The following is a 20,322-nucleotide window of genomic DNA, read 5'->3' as shown; positions in this document are numbered from 1 at the left end:
GTCTTTGCATGAACGACCTGATCTAAATCTATGTTCCTCAGAAATAATAGCTTCCTCGATATTATTCAACCGGTTATTGATTATCTTTGAGTATAGATTGTAACCACTGTTTAGAAACCCGATCCCACGGTAGTTTCTACAATTATGTTTCATTCTTGAAAAGACAAATATTTCTGTTTCACAGCAAAGGTCTGGGACCGTACAGTTCCTCCAACATTCATTTATTAATTGTAAAAATCTTTAATTAGTTATTCCGGTAGCTTCTCCCTTCTTCATGCCACTCAAAACCTCTTGTAGCTCCTCCATACTAATTGGATCTACTGTTTCGCTGAACATACTTTCCCCAGTGTCATCGTCGGACTTTCGTGTACACCAGATGTCTGTATAATAATTTGTCCGTAACTCATCGGTCGTTGTGTTCAGTGAGGCAGTGTCGTTTTCTTCCTTGTTATTTCTTTAATTTACCTTTATATGCTTCCTCAGAGACTGTTAGTCCTTGAGTCGTTCAGACCATCATTCTACATACATTCGACATCCAGAAATCTCACTTCAGCTTTATATTATCTAACCTTCCACTTCATGTTCCTACAACTATCTGTTCTTCCGATTTTAAGAGATACTAAGTCTCTCTGATCATAGCATCGATACAACAGTAACTGTACGCCTACAGCAATTACATACATACAAATTTAACTATTACAGACAACAGAAATCATATCAATTAAAGAAAAAAAGAAGAATAAACACGCCAGGAAAATTCAGTAACTACAGAGCAAACAAATTTCCACAGTAACACCGTGTGGACAGATGCAAACCCACGAGTGATCATGGGAGCAAGGTATCAGATTTGTTTTAAGAAGTGGTTCAATTGGCTCTGAGCACTATGGGACATAACTTCTAAGGTCATCAGTCCCCTAGAACTTAGAACTACTCAAACCTAATTAACCTAAGGACATCACACACATCCATGCCCGAGGCAGGATTCGAACCTGCGACCGTAGCGGTCGCGCGGTTCCAGACTGTAGCGGCTGGAACCTCTCAGATTCGTTTTAGTATCAATAAATAAGCAGGAGTTGTGTGTGTGAGACAGACTCGACACATACACTTCACCGACAAAAATGGTATTTATCACACATTTCTGTGCGACGAATCACCCCAAACTGTTGGAAAATGCCATCTTACAAAAAGAAAAAAACGTGATCTACGCTCGACGGGACATGAGCCCACTTTATTGTCTACGGCAGTACTTAATACGTTTAATGACCGCCGAATTGGTTCAGAATGTCCAATGGAATTGCCTCCCCGTCATTAGACTTCAGTTTCTTAGTTCTCTCGCTATGTAGATATTTTAAAGTATTGGTGTATTCCACACACTTGAACATGTGTTGCAAATAGCCATTTAAACAAGTACTTTTTTGTTTCTAACCGAGAAATGAAATAGCAATTTTCAGAGATGTTGCTTTACAAATGCTTTAGTAGTGTTTTAATAATGAGGTATTTATAAAAATCGCGCACTATTTTACCCCCTTAGTGGTCGTATTTCCAAGAATTCTGAATCACATGATTTTTATTTCCGATTGAGAAATCAAATAACAGGTTTCGTAGTTGTAGCTTCAAAAAATGGTTCAAATGGCTCTCAGCACTATGGGACTTAATTTCTGAGGTCATCAGTCCTATAGAACTTAGAAGTACTTAAACCTAACTAACCTAAAGACATCACACACATCCATACCCGAGACAGGATTCGAACCTGCGACCATAGCGGTCGCGCGGTTCCAAACTGTAGCCTCTAGAACCGCTCGGCTTCAAAATTGCCTTAATAGCCATATATTTTCAAAAAGCCTGTCATTCCCTATTTCATCCCCGTAGGAGTAGAATTTCGGTCAGTCCCCATCTGAACAATGTCTACATGACAAAAGCCACACTTTCCCAAAATTTCAAGTTTCTATCCTTGGCGGTTTGGACTGAGCGATGATGAGTCAGTGAATCACGCTGGCCCTTTTCACTCCCTTAGGGGCTGAATGTTCCAAAAACAGTCTAACACTTAAGATTTCGTTTCAATCGAGAAGGCAAATACCAATTTTCAAAGATATAGCTTTATAAATGCTTACACAGTGAAATATTTTCGTAAAACATTTCACCCATCCCAGGTGTAGATTTTTTAAAAACAGTGAAATGCCTAATTTTTTTAAATTTGTAACATAGAGGTCAAATGTAAATTTTCATAGTTTTAACTTCAAAAATGCTTTCGTGATGCAATATATTCATAACAAGTTTCAAAAATGGTTCAAATGGCTCTGAGCACTATGGGACTTAACTTCTGAGGTCATCAGTCCCCTAGAACTTAGAAGTACTTAAACCTAACTATCCTAAGACATCACATACATCCATGCCCGAGGCAGGATTTGAACCTGCGACCGTAGCGGTTGCGCGGTTACGGACTGTAGCGCCTAGAACCGTTCGGCCGCCTAGGCCGGCTAACAAGTTTCATTCCTTCATTCCGTACTTAACTCTCTTAGGGATTTAATTTCCAATGAAAGACTTTTTATTATTTGTAACCGAGAACTCAAATGCCAGTTTTCAAAGATGTAACTTTAAAAACTTTATTAGTTTTTAACAATGATTTATTAAAAATAATTAATCTCTAGCTCACCCCCTTAAGGGTTATATTTCGAAAACTGCTGAAACGTATTTCTTTGTATGGTTCAAATGGTTCAAATTGCTCTGAGCACTATGGGACTCAACATCTTAGGTCATAAGTCACCTAGAACTTAGAACTACTTAAACCTAACTAACCTAAGGACATCACACACACCCATGCCCGAGGCAGGATTCGAACCTGCGACCGTAGCAGTCCCGCGGTTCCGGACTGCAGCGCCAGAACCGCTAGACCACCGCGGCCGGCTCTTTGTATGCATCCGAGAAACCAAATATGAATTTCCTTAGAAAAATGGTTCAAATGGCTCTGAGCATTATGGGACTTAACACCTATGGTCATCAGTCCCCTAGAACTTAGAACTACTTAAACCTAACTAACCTAAGGACATCACACAACACCCAGTCATCACGAGGCAGAGAAAATCCCTGACCCCGCCGGGAATCGAACCCGGGAACCCAGGCGAATTTCCGTAGATCTAGCTTCAAAACTACCTTAAGAGAGACATTTTTCAAAAAAAAAATTACATATTTCTCCACCTTAGGGGCCAAATTTCGAAAAATTCTTTCTTAACCAATGCCTACAGTATAAGGACAACACCCTCTGCAACTTTCAAGTTTGTATCCTTATTGGTTAGGACTGGGCGATGATGAGTTAGTGAGTGAGTTAGTGAGTCAGTCGGGACATTTCCTTTTAAATATGGAGATTTAATTAATCAGGAACATACGATGTTGGTACTATTTAATAGATGGAATAGAACAAACAAAAGTTTCCAAACTAGTTTCCATTTACTTAGCGGGGAGAGATGAACGGATGGAGCCGGGCTCATGAAACTACGAGTGCGAACTCTTAATGGAATATGGTGCAAGGTGGTGTTGAAGTGAGGTCCACCTTCCTTGTCGACAGGGGACAGAGATTGCCGGCTGGACAGACGCCGGCCAGGGGGCAAGAGAAAGAGAGAGAGAGAGAGAGAGAGAGAGAGACCGGTTTAAATAACACCGGAAGCGCGGCGAAAGCACGCACGTCGGACGTCGCGCGCCAACAGATAAGTTCACTGGCGCGCTGTCCGCTGCCCGTGGCGAGGCCCGGGGGCCCATAAAGTAGCAGAGATTGTGCCGCACTTTTCGCGGTTATATTTTAGCAGAAAGCCGGACTGCCTTTTACCGGCGGGGGCGGCCCGGCCCGAGCGTAAATATGCCCAGCGGAACGGTCTAACTGAAAAGAACTTTATCGAATGAATGTTTCCATTTGGCCGGAGATAATTGAACCCGGAGCGGGCCTTTTTAATCCCTGCCCTGCCGGCCGCGCTCCGGGCTTCGGCACACGGCTCGTTACGTCATTCCCAGAGCTGCGCAGGCGTCCAGCGTCGCTCCCGAAGCAACCCCGCTGGGACAGGTCACCCAAGTCATCTGGCGCGTTGCACGCATTCTGTGAATAAGAGTGAGCTATCATTAAGGGGAGACGGAAGGCAAGTGGGCTGCTATAATTAGGTTTTTATATTTTAGCATATCTGAAACCCATGGTCTTTCCAGTGCGAAAAAGGTTTTGTTTTATACAATACGACAATTTTTTCGTGTGGTATGATGGTTTTCCTGACGCTCTGTGCAATCTGATGACGGTGACACCAAGGCTTATGACCGGGTATGTGCAGAACAACCCTATGGTCCTAATGTCACCATTTCTAAATCAGAGTGCGTTGGGCATGTCCAGAAGAGTTGAGAAGATTATTGAAAGAAAAGTCAAAAATAGTATTGGAGGATGGTAAGCAGATACGTTGTAAAGGTCGCCTGACGAATGTTGAAATAGACAGATTACAGAATTATTATGGCTTGGTCATAGAAGAAGTGTAGGGACTTTAGAAAACATGAAAAATCTTGGAATGAGATTTTCACTCTGCAGCGGAGTGTGCGCTGATATGAAACTTCCTGGCAGATTAAAACTGTGTGCCGGACCGAGACTCGAACTCGGGACCCTTGCCTTCCGCAGGCAAGTGCTCTACCAACTGAGCTACCCAAGCACGACTGACGCCCCGTCCTCACAGCTTTACTTCTGCCAGTACCTCGTCTCCTACCTTCCAAATTTTACAGAAGCTCTCCTGCGAACCTTGCAGAACTAGCATTCTTGGAAGAAATGATATTGCGAATACATGGCTTAGCCACAGCCTTGGAAATGATTCCAGAATGAGATTTTCACTCTGCAGCGGAGTGTGCGCTGATATGAAACTTCCTGGCACATTAAAACTGTGTGCCCTACCGAGACTCGAACTCGGGACCCTTGCTTTTCGCGGGCACGTTCTCTACCAACTGAGCTACCCAAGCACGACTCGCTTGCCCGCGAAAGGCAAGGGTCCCGATTTCGAGTCTCGGTCCGGCACACAGTTTTAATCTACCAGGAAGTTTCATGAAAAAACCTGTATGGACTATCTTTTTCCATAAGCTTTCCACAAATAAAAATGCAGTGCACAGTCTTCGCCCGAATGATCCTGACACTTGGTGCAAGTACAGGAGAAGTGCCAGATATGACCACAAACATCCTTAACCTGCATCAGTAATGAATGAAATTAAACCCATATTTAGAGACCTTTGTAAAGATACCTTGTTCAAGAAATGTCTTCATGGGAAAACCCAAAATTTAAGTGAATATGTGAGTTCTGTCATTTGAAACTAGTTACTGAAAACTGTATTTGTTCAGCTAACAACCCTCAAATTTGGTGTTTATGATGCTATTTTATGCTTCAGTGATGGTGTAACTAGAAAACTGGATGTTTTGGAATTATTGGACATAAAATGTAGTGGATTTACTGCAAAATCCTTGGTGCAAATAGATAAAGAGAGAATCTGCAAATCAGATATTGCTAATTTAAAATGCACAAAAGAAGCCAGACTGGAAAGAAGAGGGATCAAGAGAAGAAAAAGATCAGTATGATTCAAATGATGCTCTGTATGGCGCAGGAAAATATTAGTGGTAAGTAATTCTCGTCAATAACTATACTAAAATTGTAATATTAAACTTTAAACGAATTATTCTCAAAACTAATTTTTTTAAAATTTCGGGTACCATTATTTGATAAGCTAATGGGGTTAGAAACATGAAATTTGGTCAATTTGTACTGCAGATGGTAATAAATTATTACAAGTAAATTGAGTACCACCAAGCAATCAGAAACAGTTGTATAATAATTAATGTACAAAAAAAAATTACTAGTGAAAGAATAAAATAATTTTTATTCAAAACCATAAGAGGTATTATGCTCATTTTACTTGTAAATTGAGGCACGAATGGTATATACATGTAGTAAAAATTTCATTGTTTTATCAGTTACAGTTCTTCTGAAAAGCGTACCTACTCAAAGGGTAAACTAGCATTGGCAGAATAAAAATTGCCGTCCGTCTCCCCTTAAAGTCTACAAAAGTTTTTTAAAAATCAGGTTAAGTAAGGTGTTTGAAAGTACCGTCGGCGATGCTCTTTTCATATTATTTGGGCAAGTAATGTAAAAAATTCTGAATGATGTTTCTACCATTTGACTGTACAGACTTCTTTCTTTTGTGTTACCATCAAGATATTGCCGTTAAGCCATTATCAAGTGTAAAAATGTTGGAGTACAATTAAACTTCGTTAACGAAAGTCATCGCCAGAATGGATTGAACTCGGTGTCCTAGCACAGCGTGTAGAGCAGTACAAAATCGCGGAAATGCATGGTAGAGAGGCAGCAAACATGTTTTCCAATGAAGCCACAGAATGAGCATCAATACAGTCGCTACATGTGCAGTGAACACGGTCTGAAAGTAAGCTATGGAAGTTACTGGTTAGCTGGTACGTGTTGCATAGCCTGTGATTACAATCAACAGCGTGTTAAGCGCACTGGACTCGCATTCGGGAGGTCGACCGCTCAAACCCGCGTCCGGCCATTGTGATTTAGGTTTTCCGTGACTTCCCTAAATCCCTTCAGGCAAATGCCGGGATGGTTGCTTTCAAAGGGCGCGCACCACTTCCTTCCCCCTCCTTCCCTAACCCAATGGGACCGATGACCTCGCTGTTTGCTACCCTCCCTGCAAATCAACCAATCAACAATGAGCAGCGTGGGCTGTAAGTATATGTTGCATAATCCATAATTACATCCTGTAATCATGGGTTATGCAACATAGACCTACCACCTGTGCTGGTAATTATAATCATGAATTATTTAACATAGACTTACAGCCTATGATTTTCATTTTCGACTTTCAGCCAACAAGTAATAGCATACTTTCAGACCGTGTTCACTGCACTGATAACTGCTGTACTGGTGTTCATTCTGCGGCTCAGTTGTTCTACGGCTAGAAAACATTTTCTCTACCTATCTGCCCCACATATCTGCGTTTTTCTCCTTATCTCCACGCTGGGACACCCAGTTAAATGGATTTTGACGATGAATTCACTTAACAAACTATAATTATACACCAATATTGTACTTGATAACGGCTTAAGCCCCAATCATAATACTAATACAAAATAAAGACGTGTGTACAGTAAAACTGCGGAAAGTACCATTCACACATTATTTCCGGAGCGCTAGTTTGCAAAACTGCCGGAAGAGGCGCTACTGACAGTAATCTCTGAAAATGGTGCCGAACCAGATAAAACATTTTGTGAGCTTAATCTGAAGGGAAGCGCTAAAAGAAGCTCTGAATACTAGCAGAAACGGAAACCCTCACGAATAAATAGGGTTAACGAAGAACGCGGTTGATAGGGGCGCCACCGCCTCTAGTAACTGAAAATGGAGCCGAACCAGGGAGAGTAAGCATTTCATGTGCTACAATTTTCCCTTTGCCACTGGTAGTGAGTATGCAATGACCATTGCGTGACAAGTTTCACAAGACACCACCAGTGGACGCGTCGGAACAGACAGTGGACTGTGGTGTTGCGAAATCCCGTAAAGTCTACCTGTCGAGCTAGAACAGAACTGAACAAACCTTATAAGATAGTGTGGAAAAAGTGATTAAGAAATAAGCCTCGAAAATTGCAGCTCCTGAAAGCTATTGGCCATAATGTCAGATTGCGCCATCTGCCAAGTCCCATTTGATATGCAGAATGAACTTGAAGATGACAACTTCGCAAGCAAATTACACTTCGGTGACGAAGGTACACATTTTTCGGAAAAGATCAACCGACATAACTCACACCAAATGAGAGACAGTGAATTTACGTGGAATTATTGTAGTGTCACAGCTATTACACGACATGCAGATTTTTGTAGTAAGTTTTGTTACGTTATGCCAAGCTGTTTTGGAAGCCTGCCGTATGCGTCATAGCCACCCCTGTCGCTAAAGCGGACCGTGAAAATGCTCACTGTGGCGCACACTCGAAGCACATATTCACCTCACCTAAGAAACTAAATAACTATGTTAAATATTATTTGTTTTATTACAAACTTTGTACATGACCGTTTGTTTTTCAGAGGAACTTTGTGTCAAAATTTGATATCGCTACCTACAATAGTTTCGGAGATATAAGAAAACCCATTAAAAAGTACTCAACCGACACTTAAAGTAAATCCAGATAGGAACAATAAAAGTTTATATTTCTTTTGTTATCCGAAAACAGTAATAGCACTCTCAGGGTGCCGATATATTTTATAAAAATTTTCAACAATTTTTCTTTCGTAATGAAAATAACAGTTTAAAAGTTAATGTTTACATTTTGTGTTAGGGTGAGAGTAAATGAGAGTGAATGTGAGTGTTTATGTGGGACATACGTCAAATTTCAATTCTATATTGTATTACACCTTACGTAACTAGCAAGTATTACGCCATCAGGGTGTCATGAAAACTGTAAATCCCCCTAACTGGTGGATGACGTATGTCTATGAGTGTTTGCTTCTGTAATAAGGCAGCCAGAAAGGTAATAAGAGGATAACAAGTTCTAAAGTATATTTCAAGCATAGTTTTCTCTTAGTGTTCATTTCGTTTGGTTTGGTGGAACATTTTGTTAATATTTGCAGCATAAAATGATGTAAATGCATCTGCAAATGTTGATTGGAGTAAAACAGTTTAAGAGCGAATATGATATTGAAAGATTGGTCTGATTGGCTGTTTATTTTGATCAACCAATCAGATAACGTCTTTCCAGCTGATTGGAATGAGTTGTATGCCCTGAAAGCAACGGCATTCGGTCAGTCGTGGACAAACGGCCGGACGAGAAAGTCATGTAAGACGTGCACGAAAAAGTTATTTGTAAAATGAATAAGTGACTGTTATTTCGCGTTAGGTTTATTTCGCCGTGCAAGCAAATGCATTTACGGACAGGACTGTGAAGTTTGGGAGATTTTGGAGTGTTTGTTGTAGAGAAAACCGCGTGTGAAACTATCGGCGTTTGTGATAAATTCTGCGTGGCGTGTTCAGTATGCATTTACAGAAAATTTTTTGGCGAGCATGTTCCTCTGAAGAATCCACTGAAAAGGACCGAGTGTGAAACTCATTTCGTAGCAGAGTGTTGACTGTATTAATCTGATAATATTTCGGGTTGGACTTTGTACATTTCTGGCTGTCTTGCTTGTGACATAAGCTGCATGAACTAGTAGTAGATGTGCTATCGACGTAAATATGGGCTTGTTGATACCATAACTAGAAGGCAATAAAAAATATTTGTATCGGAAAGCGGACATTTTCAACGAAGGTAGGAAGCATCCCCTTTTGCTCGTTATTACTAAAGATGTACAGGTTTCCACAATGAGATTTTCACTCTGCAGCGGAGTTTGCGCTGATATGAAACTTCCTGGCAGATTAAAACTGTGTGCCCGACCGAGACGCGAACTCGGGAACTTTGCCTTTCGCGGGCAAGTGCTCTACCATCTGAGCTACCGAAGCATGAGTCACGCCCGGTCCTCACAGCTTTACTTCTGCCAGTATCTCGTCTCCTACCTTCCAAACTTTACAGAAGCTCTCCTGCGAACCTTGCAGAACTAGCACTCCTGAAAGAAAGGATACTGCGGAGACATGGCTTAGCCACAGCCTGGGGGATGTTCCCAGAATGAGATTTTCACTCTGCAGTGGAGTGTGCGCTGATATGAAACTTCCTGGCAGATTAAAACTGTGTGCCCGATCGAGACTCGAACTCGGGACCTTTGCCTTTCGCGGGCAAGTGCTCTACCATCTGAGCTACCGAAGCACTTGCCCGCGAAAGGCAAAGGTCCCGAGTTCGGGTCTCGGTCGGGCACACAGTTTTAATCTGCCAGGATGTTTCATGTACAGGTTTATTTTGTTACCTGAGTTACTATGCAATCGTAAGTATGGACGATGGTTTTCTTCAACGCTGCTTTTAACATCGTCTATGTAGTACCTACGAATGCAGAGCAACGGATGGTGAACGAACTCTGTACTGAGGTAGGTGTACATTAATTTGCAGCTTGCTTTATTCAGTCATAGAAAACTCTTTAACACTGCCAAATCGCACTATGGAACACGTCCAGGATTCCGAGAAAGATTACGTTTTCTGTGTTGGAAGCTACAAGACGTTCTAAGGATCCTTCTTCTCCCCGAGACAAATGTCGGTGGTGTCAGTTACGTCCACATGCTCATGCAACAAGCTGAAACTTACAACAAGGTGATGCCGCTCCATATCTGCACAACTGTGTAGCGTAGTACCTGAACGAGACGTCGCAACGTCGCTGGATAGGCCATGTTGCGGCCGCTGACCTGGTGTTGTTACTGTAATGGCCACCACGGTCGTAGGACTTGGGGCCTTGCGTGGTTTTCCATGTGTGGTTACATGAAAGATAGAATTTATGTTCCGCATCTATCACAGGAGGTCGTAAACGTGTGACACCGCATCGTAGCAGCTGTCCTTAACACCATTTGTGCTGTTCTTGCTCGGGATTGTAGGAACTGGGACACCAGTGTGGGCCGTGCCATGAAGACTGGACGCGCGGAACATTTACAGACAATGTAAAAATAATTTCAGAGTTAGATTTTTACATACTATACCGTTTGATGTGTTGTTCTTGGCCATTTATTTGTAAAAAAATTTTGATACGTTTCGTGGGCTTTACAGCGTTGTACACTGTCGAGTCATATTAATGATCACTTGTCTGAAACCCGAATAACGACATTTTGCAGTACAGACTAGTGCGAGATGTGCAGGACAAGAGTCAGTGAGGTTCTGGAAGGTATGCACGGAGATGTGGAGCCATGCAGACTTCATTGCTGTGGCTAGCTGCGCTGGGTATCTCAACTGAGTATCCAAGTCGCCAACAGCCTGGTCGAGGTGGTCCCACAGGTTCTCGTTTGGGTTTAAATCTTTGAGACCAGGGGAGTATAGTAAACTAAGCCTAGCGCTCTCCGAACCATTCATGTACACTGAGAGCTGCATGATACGTTCCCTTGTATTACTAGCAGAAGCCATTGTGCAGAGGAAACACAAACTGTAGGTAAGAGTGGACATGTTCGTCAACGACAGATGCATCTCCATTTGGCCTTCCAGAATGACATCACGCGGCGAGTGTCATGAAGACATTCCCCAGACCACAACGCTCCCTCCACCGGGTTTGTCTCTGACGGTGACTATTGTAGGGCCCATATGTGCCAACACTCGTCTATCCGATGGAGCATAAAACTTGATTTATCTGAAAAGGCCAGGAGAAGCAATTCAATGCACGTCTGGGGTACAGGCGTGCCAATTCCAGCCTTCGTCGCCGATGAGCAGCAGCCAGCTTGGGTGCATGAATCAGGAGCCTGTTACGGTGGCCTATACGAAGCAACGTCTGCTGCACGATCATTGAGCACAAACCCTTAGTAGCTCCCTGGTTCATCTGGGCCGTCAGTTGCTCAACAGTTGCACATCAATTCGCCCCTACACATCTCTGCAGCCGTCGCTCACCCCGCCATGTATGACCCGCGGTGTGTCGCAGTTGTCTTGGCGTCAGTTTTGGATAGCGCCATTTTGCCTTACACGGGATACTTTAATGACGGACGAACGAGCACAGTTTACATAGTTAGCCGTTTCGGAAACTCTTTAATCCTTGGCCCGAAAGGCAATTGCGTTTTCTGTCGTTCCCCGAGGTAGTATTTAGGCACTTTGCTGTTCCTTATCTATATAAACGATCACCCCCCCCCCCCCCCCATGAACCATGGATCGTGCCGTTGGTGGGGAGGCTTGCGTGCCTCAGCTACACAGATAGCCGTACAGTAGGTGCAACCACAACGGATGGATATCTGTTGAGAGGCCAGACAAACGTGTGGTTTCTCAAAAGGGGCATCAGCTTCTTCAGCAGTTGCAGGGACAACAGTCTGGATGACTGACTGATCTGGCCTTGTAACATTAACCTAAATGGCCTTGTTGTGGTGGTACTGCGAACGGCAGAAAGCAAAGGGAAACTACAGTCGCCATTTTTCCCGAAGGCGTGCAGCTTTACTCTATGGTTAAATGATGATGGCGTCCTCTTGGGTAAAATATTCCGGAGGTAAAACAGTCCCCCACTCGTATCTCCAGGCGGGGGACTACTCAGGAGGTCGTCGTTAACAGGAGAAACAAAACTGGCGTTTTAGGGATAGGAGCGTGGAATGTCAGATCCCTTAATAGGGCAGGTACGTTAGAAAATTTCTGGTCAGGTGAATACAGGCTTATAAATACGAAATCAAATAGGGGTACTGTAGGAATAGGTTTAGTAATGATTAAAAAAATAGGAGCAAGGGTAAGCTACTATGAACAGCATAGTGAACGCATTATTGTAGCCAAGATAGACACGAAGTCCAGGCCTGCCACAGTAGCACGGGGAGTAGACAACATTCCTTTACGACTTCTAATAGCCTTGGGAGAGCCAGCCCTGACAAAACTCTACCACCTGGTGAGCAAGATGTACGAGACAGGCGAAATACCCTCAGACTTCAAGAAGAATATAATAATTCCAATCCCAAAGGAAGCAGGCGTTAACAGGTATGAAAATTACGGAACTATCAGTTCCATAAGTCACGGCGGCAAAATACTATCACAAATTTTTTACAGACGAATGCAAAAACTGGTAGAAGCCGACCTCGGGAAAGATCAGTTTGGATTCCGTAGAAATGTTGGAAGACGTGAGGTAATACTGACCCCACGAATTATCTTAGAAGATAGATAACACCTGGGCAGTCCTACGTTTCTGGAACTTGTAGACTTAGAGAAACCTGTTGACGATGTTGACTGGAATACTCTCTTTCAAATTCTGAAGGTGGCAGGGGTAAAATACGGGGAGCGAAAGGCTATTTACAATTGTACAGGAACCAAACGGCAGTTATAAGAGTCGGGGGCATGAAAGGGAAGCAGTTTTTGGGAAGAGAGTGAGACAGAGTTGTAGCCAATCCCCGATGTTATTCAATCTGTATTTTGAGCAAGCAGTAAAAGAAACAAAAGGAAAATTTGGATTAGGAATTAAAATCCATGGAGAAAAAATAAAAACTTTGAAGTGTGCCGATAACATTGTAATTATGTGGGAGACAGGAAACGACCCGGCAGAGCAGTTGAATGGCATGGACAGTTGAATGGAGGATATAAGATGAACATCAACAAAAGCAAAGTGAAGATAATGGAATGGACTGGAATGAAATCAGATGATGCTGAGGGAATCAGATTAGGAAATGAGACATTTAAAATAGTAAACAGGTTTTGCTATTTCGGAAGGAAAATGACTGACGATGATCGAAGTACAGAGGATATAAAATATAGACTGGCAATGGCAAGGAAAGCGTTTCTGAAGAAGAGAAATTTGTTAACATCAAATATAGATTTAAGTGTCAGGAAATCTTTGCTGAACGTATTTGTATTGAGTGTAGCCATGTATGGAAATGAAACACGGTCGGTTAATAGTTTAGACAAGATGAGAACAGAAGCTTTCGAATGTGGTGCTACAGAAAAATGCTGAAGATTAGATTATTAGATCATTTAAACTAATGAGGAGGTACTGAATCAAATTGGGGATAAGAGAAATTTGTGTCATAACATAACTAGAAGAAGGGATCGGTTGGTAGGGCACGTTCTGAGACATCAAAGGATTGCCAATGTAGTTATGGAGGGCAGCGTGGAGGGTAAAAGTCGTAGAGTTAGACCAAGAGATGAATACACTACGCAGATTCAGAAGGATGTAGGTTGCAGTATTTGCTTGGAGACGAAGAATCCCGCATAGGATAGAGTAGCATGGCGAGCTGCATAAAACCAGTCTCTGGACTGAAGACGACAACAACAACAACTACTACAACAACAACATAAGCGATTTGAGAGACAATCTTAGCAGTCGTATTGTTTGCAGATGACACTGTCGTATATGTCTTGTAAAGCCATCAGAAGATCAAAACAAATTGCAAAACGATTTGCAAAAGATACCTGTGTGGTGCGAAAATTGGTTATTGAACCTAAATAACGAAAAGAGTGAGTTCATCCACATGAGTGCTGAAAGAAATTCGTGAATCTACAGTTACACGATAAATCAGTCAAATGTAAAGGCAGTAAATTCAAGTAATTACCTAGGAATTACATTTATGAATAATTTAAATTGGAAGGAACACATAGGAAATGTTACGGGGAAGGCTAACCAACACCTACGTTTTATTGGCAGGACACTTAGTAAATGTGACAAATCTACTAAGTAGACTGCCTACACTACACTTGTCCGTTTTTTTTAGAATACTGGTGCACGGTGTGGGATCCTTATCAGATAGGACTGACAGAGTACATCGAAAACGCTCAAAGAAGGGCAGCACGTCTCGTATCATCGCAAAACAGGGGAGAGATTGTCACTAAAATGATACAAGATTTGGGATGCACATCATTAAAACGAAGGCCTTTTTCGTTTCGTAGCAATCTTCTCACAAAATTACAATCACAACTTTCTCCTCAAAATGCGAAAATTTGACGACAACCTACGTAGGGAGAAATGATCACCATGATAAAATAAGGGAAATCAGAGCTCGCGCGGCGTGATATAAGTGTTCATATATTAATGTTCATTCTGTCCTCGTGCTATACGAGATTGGAATAATAGAGAATTGTGTAGGTGGTTCGATGAACCTTCTTCCAGACACTTAAATGTGATTTTCAGAGCATCGACGTAGATGTAAAAACGTTCGACGATATTGTCGGTTTTTTTAAGAGCTCTCTGGCTGATGTTCATTTTCATCGTGTTCTCAGTCTTCCAGAAATGATTTGTGATAGCGAAAAACTTGCTTTTCTTATACGAAATGTTCCCTGCAGGCCTGTTTCAACTTTTCAAAGGTCATACTCACGGATTCCCAAGTTTAATCCTAAACATGATGGCATAACATTGCTCTAAATTCCAGTGTTCCAACTTTAGCAACACCTTCATTGAAGGCGCTCTGAAAAATCACGTGTTGGCTGTACGAAGCTGAAACTCTGACTGCACATCTGGAAGAGGTGAACACACCTATCCACCCAAGTCTGCCAGATCGCTTCCAGTGTTGCCAGTCGCATTATTTTTCTCACACACCTCGTACACCCCACGGCCACAATTATATAATGTGTATGTTCCAATCTCTGTCGTCTGCTACAGTTTTAACGCTGTGCAGCTCCTTCAAGTGCCATGCCTTTTAATCTCTTATGTTATGTTTCCATCCTGTCACGTCTGTTTGGCAGTACTTTACATATGTTCCTCTCCTCACCATTTGTACTCTGAATTTCCTCATACCTTATCATTTCAGCCCATCTAATTTTCTATAATCTTTTACAGCACCACGTATAAAACGTTTCGATTCTCTTCTTTACTGATTTCGCCCTAATCCGTGAAAGATGCTGTGCTCGAAAGGTAATTTCTCAGAATTGTTTCTTTCCAGGTAAGGCCAATGTTTCATATTAGTACACATCTTTGCTAGGATGTCCTCTTTGTCTGTGTTAGTCAGCGTTTTATTTCCTCCCTGTTTCGTCCGTCTTGCGTTATTATGCTTCAAGTGTGACAGAATTAACTAACTATGTCTACTTAATGGTCCACTATTTTGGTGTTATCACTAATCTTATTTCTTCTATTACTTCTATTACTTCTTTCGCCTTTCTTCAGTTTTCTATCAGTCCATAATGTGAGCTATCCCATACAACAGATAAAGCAATTCTTCTCAATTTCACAGAGGGTACCAATGTCATCTGCGATTCTGATCAGAACCTTTCCCCCAGGATTCCCAGTTCCGGAATTTTATTTTGTTTCTGTCATCACTTCTTTGGTGTACAGATTTATCAGTATGGGCGCGGAATTGCATCTCTGTTTTAAACCCTTTCTAATCATAGGACTTCGTTCTTTGTCTTTCATTTTGTTGTTCCCTCTTCTTGTAGAGATTCTGTATTATCCTTCCTTCCCTGAAACTCAATTTTGGCAAACTCTATCAAATATCTTCCATCGGTCCACCGACCATCAACTCGCCTGGCTACGTGTTCCTGACGCCACCAGTATATTAAAATGGTAAACTGTTCACTGCAGGTGTCGCCACTTACAGAAAGTTTCACCACTTGAGAATCATAGTGAAATGCAACAAGAGTTGATCATCCTTACTTTACTTTAATAAATACAGCAATCAACCAATTTTGATGCATTTTATTTATAACAATACGCGTTTCGGGCTTTCTTTCATTTGGCGTAATACACATTTAAATCTTCAGTTAGCATTTTGTTAAAAACAAAACTGACTGCAGTTTACGTTCTGCATCCGCCCTGTGAAAAATAAAGATTTTGTGTACTTGCTACAATTCCTTGGCTGCATATTTAAGATGAGTCACCCACTAGATGCCCTTAATCCCTATTCTGCATGTTGCTGCTCCTCTTTCCCACACTTATAAACCTAACAAAACTTTCTCTTTTTGTGATGGGTAAGAAACCGCAGTTCCCGCCATGTTGCTACCAACATATTAGTTTACAATAGAAAATAATATTTATGGCCAAAATTACACTTTCTTTACAGTTTCTGTAAATACTACTGATGCAGTTGAATGTGTACATTAAAATAGTCTTGATTTAAGCTTCTGAAACACTAAAAATTGAAATCGCTTAGTATTCAATCTACTGAGCCACTTTACATAGTAAAATGAAACACCACCAATCGCCATTTTGATGTTACTTTATTATACTGCAACCACCTTCGTGACATAGCACATCATCTTCAGCCATGTATGCAGAAACAGTAATGATATCACTATCAACTTACGAAACATGCAAATACAAAGACACTTTATAAGCAGAATAAGAATCAAGAACGATAGGTGAATTTACAGTGATCATTTAATAAAAACAAACAGATAGATCCATTTCCTACTGCTGCAGATGTTTCATTCTATTACGTAAGTGAACTGCCAAGCCCTGCTGACCATGAATCACAAGAATGGACACACAGGAACTTGAGTCACTCTAGGTTAATTTCCACTTAAAAAAAAAAAATTTACGTGATGACTTCAGAGATTGCCGTGGATGATAATTTACTAAGTGCAATACTGATTGGTTAACTAAAATGTATTGAATATTACAATATAATACAGTACATTTTATACAGAAGAATCAATCTTACGTTTTTCACCATAGGCTCTGTAATTTCGACATACTCGAGTGACTTTTAGAACGAATAGTCAGAACAACTGACTGGCTGCATCATACTAGATACGATTGTTGTTATTAGTATTATTATTATGATTATTATGGTCTTTATTATCATGTCTTTGTAGGACTGTACTTCGTGTGTGGTTGTAGAAATAAATTCTGGAAGTTTCCTAGAAACATGTTGTTGAGTAACTCTGTTTAATCATTTACAATGTCCTTTGGGGATGCACATTTGTGCGGACTGTAGTAGACAAAGAAAACTGTAATTTAGCACATTGCGTCTGTAGCATTCAAGCTACAGCCGATGTTTTTGACAGTATGCTAACTGAAGATTAATATTTATTACGCCAACTGAAAATAGGCGAAATCCCGAATTCATGTTGGTGTAAATAAAAATCGTAAACAAGTGACCACTTCTTGCACTTCTCAATTAATATAATCTATATCCACGGTGTTCAACCGTCAGTAAAGAGGACAAATTAATGTTGGTCATAATTACCATTCAGAGTAATGACAGTTGCCTTTAAGTCTGGGTAAATATAACACAATATCCGTACCAAAGTAAAGAACCCAAAAGAATGAGATTAAAAAAATTTGCAATGAATGCGTGTACACCAACAGGCAATTTGAATATTTAGGAGTAACCATACGGAATGAAAAAAGTGAGGTGACCACGTAAAATATATATATGAAGATGGTGTCTGTTCTTTAGGACATGCAAGCAGGAGATCCCGGGTTCGAGTCTTGGTCGGGGCATACATTTTCAACTGTCCCCTTTGACTTATATCAACGCATGTATGCAACTAGTGATATTCATTACATTGCAATTTTTCTGAACACGTAAAATCATTGAAGTGTGACATAAATGAAAGATTCGTTGCAAAATTCTGCAAAAGAGGTCATTTGCTACAACAAGAAATTAGTCATTTTTTTAATAAGGAATGGCATAATAATTGTCATAGAAGGTGAAACTACTATAGGTAACGAAGTGTTAGGTTAAAAACGGAAGTACCGGAAGAAAAAATAATTTTCGATATGGAATGAAGATACCACAAACGCAATAAGAAACAAGAATTAGATCATCTACAAATATTAAAACCAAACGGATGAAGAAAGAAAGATGTACGGGGAAAAACGAAATGTGGAGTAAATATTGTAAGTTAAGTTCACCAAGAATCCTGGAACAAATTTACACACATCAAAAAAGTTTTGTATCACCTCGGTTCCAAGAGTTCCGGAACCTGTACAGAAAATTCGAAGAGAGGTCAACGTAAACATCATTTCTGTCATTTTTATTGCTCATGAAAATCACACATTGCATGTTGTACCAACATACAGCGAGACCTTCAGAGTTGGTAGTTCTGATTGCTGTACACACCGGTACCTCTAATACCCAGTAGTATGTCCTCTTGCGTTGATACATGCCTGTATTCGTCGTGGCATGCTATTCCCAATTTCATCAAAGCACTGTTGGTCCATACTGTCCCACTCATAGGCGGCGATTCGGTGTAGAACCCCCAGAATGATTGGTGGGTCACATCGTCCATAAACAGCCCATTTCAATCTATCCCAGGTATGTTCGATAGGGTTCATGTCTGGAGAACATGCTGGCCACTGCAGTCCAGAGATGTCGTTATCCTGAAGATAGCCACTCACAAGATGTATTCGATGGGGGTACTAATTGTCGTCCATGAAGACGAACGCCTCGCAAATATGTTGCCGATGTGATTGTACTATCGTTCGAAACATGGCATTCACGTATCGTACAGCCGATACGGCGCCTTCCATGACCACCAGCGGCATAGGTCGGACCCACATAATGCCACCCCAAAACAGCAGGGCACCTCCACCTTGCTGCAGTCACTGGACAATGTGTCTAAGGCATTCAGCCTGACCGGGTTGCCTCCAAACATGTCTCTGACGATTGTCTGGTTGAAGGCTTTTGCGACAATCCGCAGTGAAGAGAACGTGATGCCACTCCTGAGCGGTCCATTCGGTATGTTGTTGGGCCAATCTGTACTGCACTGCATGGTGTCGTGGTTGTAAAGATGGACTTCACCATGGACATCGTGAGTGAAGTTGCGCATCATGCAGCCGATTGCCCACAGTCATAGTCGTAACACGACGGCTGTCCTGTTTTGCTCCGAGCTATAATCCGTAGGTAACGGTCGTCCACTGCAGTAGTAGCCCTTGGGTGACCTGAGCGAGGCATTTCATCAACCGTTTCTGTCTCTCTGTAACTCCTCCATGTCCGGACATCATCACTTTCGTTCACTCCGAGATCCCTGGACACTTGCCTCGTTGAGAGCGCTTCCTGGCACAAAGTACCAAGGCGGACGCTATCGAACTGCGGTATTGACATTCTATAAATGGTAAACTACACTCAACACGAGCCGTGTACCTCCTTCGTGGTAGAATGACTGGAAGTAATCGGCTGTCGGACCCCCTCCGTTAACAGACACTGCTCGTGCATGGTTGTTTACATCTTCGTGCGGGATTAGTGGCATCTCGGAACAGTCAAAGAGACTGTGTTTGTGAGACAATACCGACAGTCAACGTCTATCGTAAGGTGTTCTGGGAGCTGGGGTGATGCAACACTTTTTTGATGTGTGTATAAGCACCATTGGGCAACGGCCTTGCCGCAGTGGATACACCGGTTCCCGTCAGATCACCGAAGTTAGGCGCTGTCGGGCGTGGCCGGCACTTGGATGGGTGACCATCCGGGCCGCCATGCGCTGTTGCCATTTATCGGGGTGCACTCAGCCTCGTGATGCCAATTGAGGAGCTACTCGACCGAATAGTAGCGGCTCCGGTCAAAGAAAACCATCATAACGAGCGGGAGAGCGGTGTGCTGACCACACGCCCCACCTATCCGCATCCTCAACTGAGGATGACACGGCGGTCGGATGGTGTCCGTGGCCACATGTGACCTGATGACGGAGTGTAAAAGCACCATTGAACATGTATATATGGAAGACAAATGATGACTATAGGGTTCTTCAGCATCTATATAGTGAAGAAAGAGATGTAGCAAATATAAATGAAATAGAAGAAGAAGAATAGATACAACATTATAGAGATAGCTCCCTCGTAAAGACAATAGGGAAACGATATGGAAATACGGGCTCCA

General features: G+C 41.9%; 1 pseudogene; it reads left to right on the top strand.

Annotated features, from left to right (window-relative positions):
* The first annotated feature begins 19,818 nt into the window (after positions 1-19,818).
* On the top strand, positions 19,819-19,936 carry LOC124725724 (annotated as a pseudogene).
* The last annotated feature ends 386 nt before the right edge of the window (positions 19,937-20,322 follow it).

This window comes from Schistocerca piceifrons, chromosome 1 (genome assembly GCF_021461385.2).
Source record: "Schistocerca piceifrons isolate TAMUIC-IGC-003096 chromosome 1, iqSchPice1.1, whole genome shotgun sequence".
NCBI classification, from domain to species: Eukaryota; Metazoa; Arthropoda; class Insecta; order Orthoptera; family Acrididae; genus Schistocerca; species Schistocerca piceifrons.
Note: the sequence above shows the minus strand (reverse complement) of the source record. Positions and strands in the feature narration are given on the sequence as shown.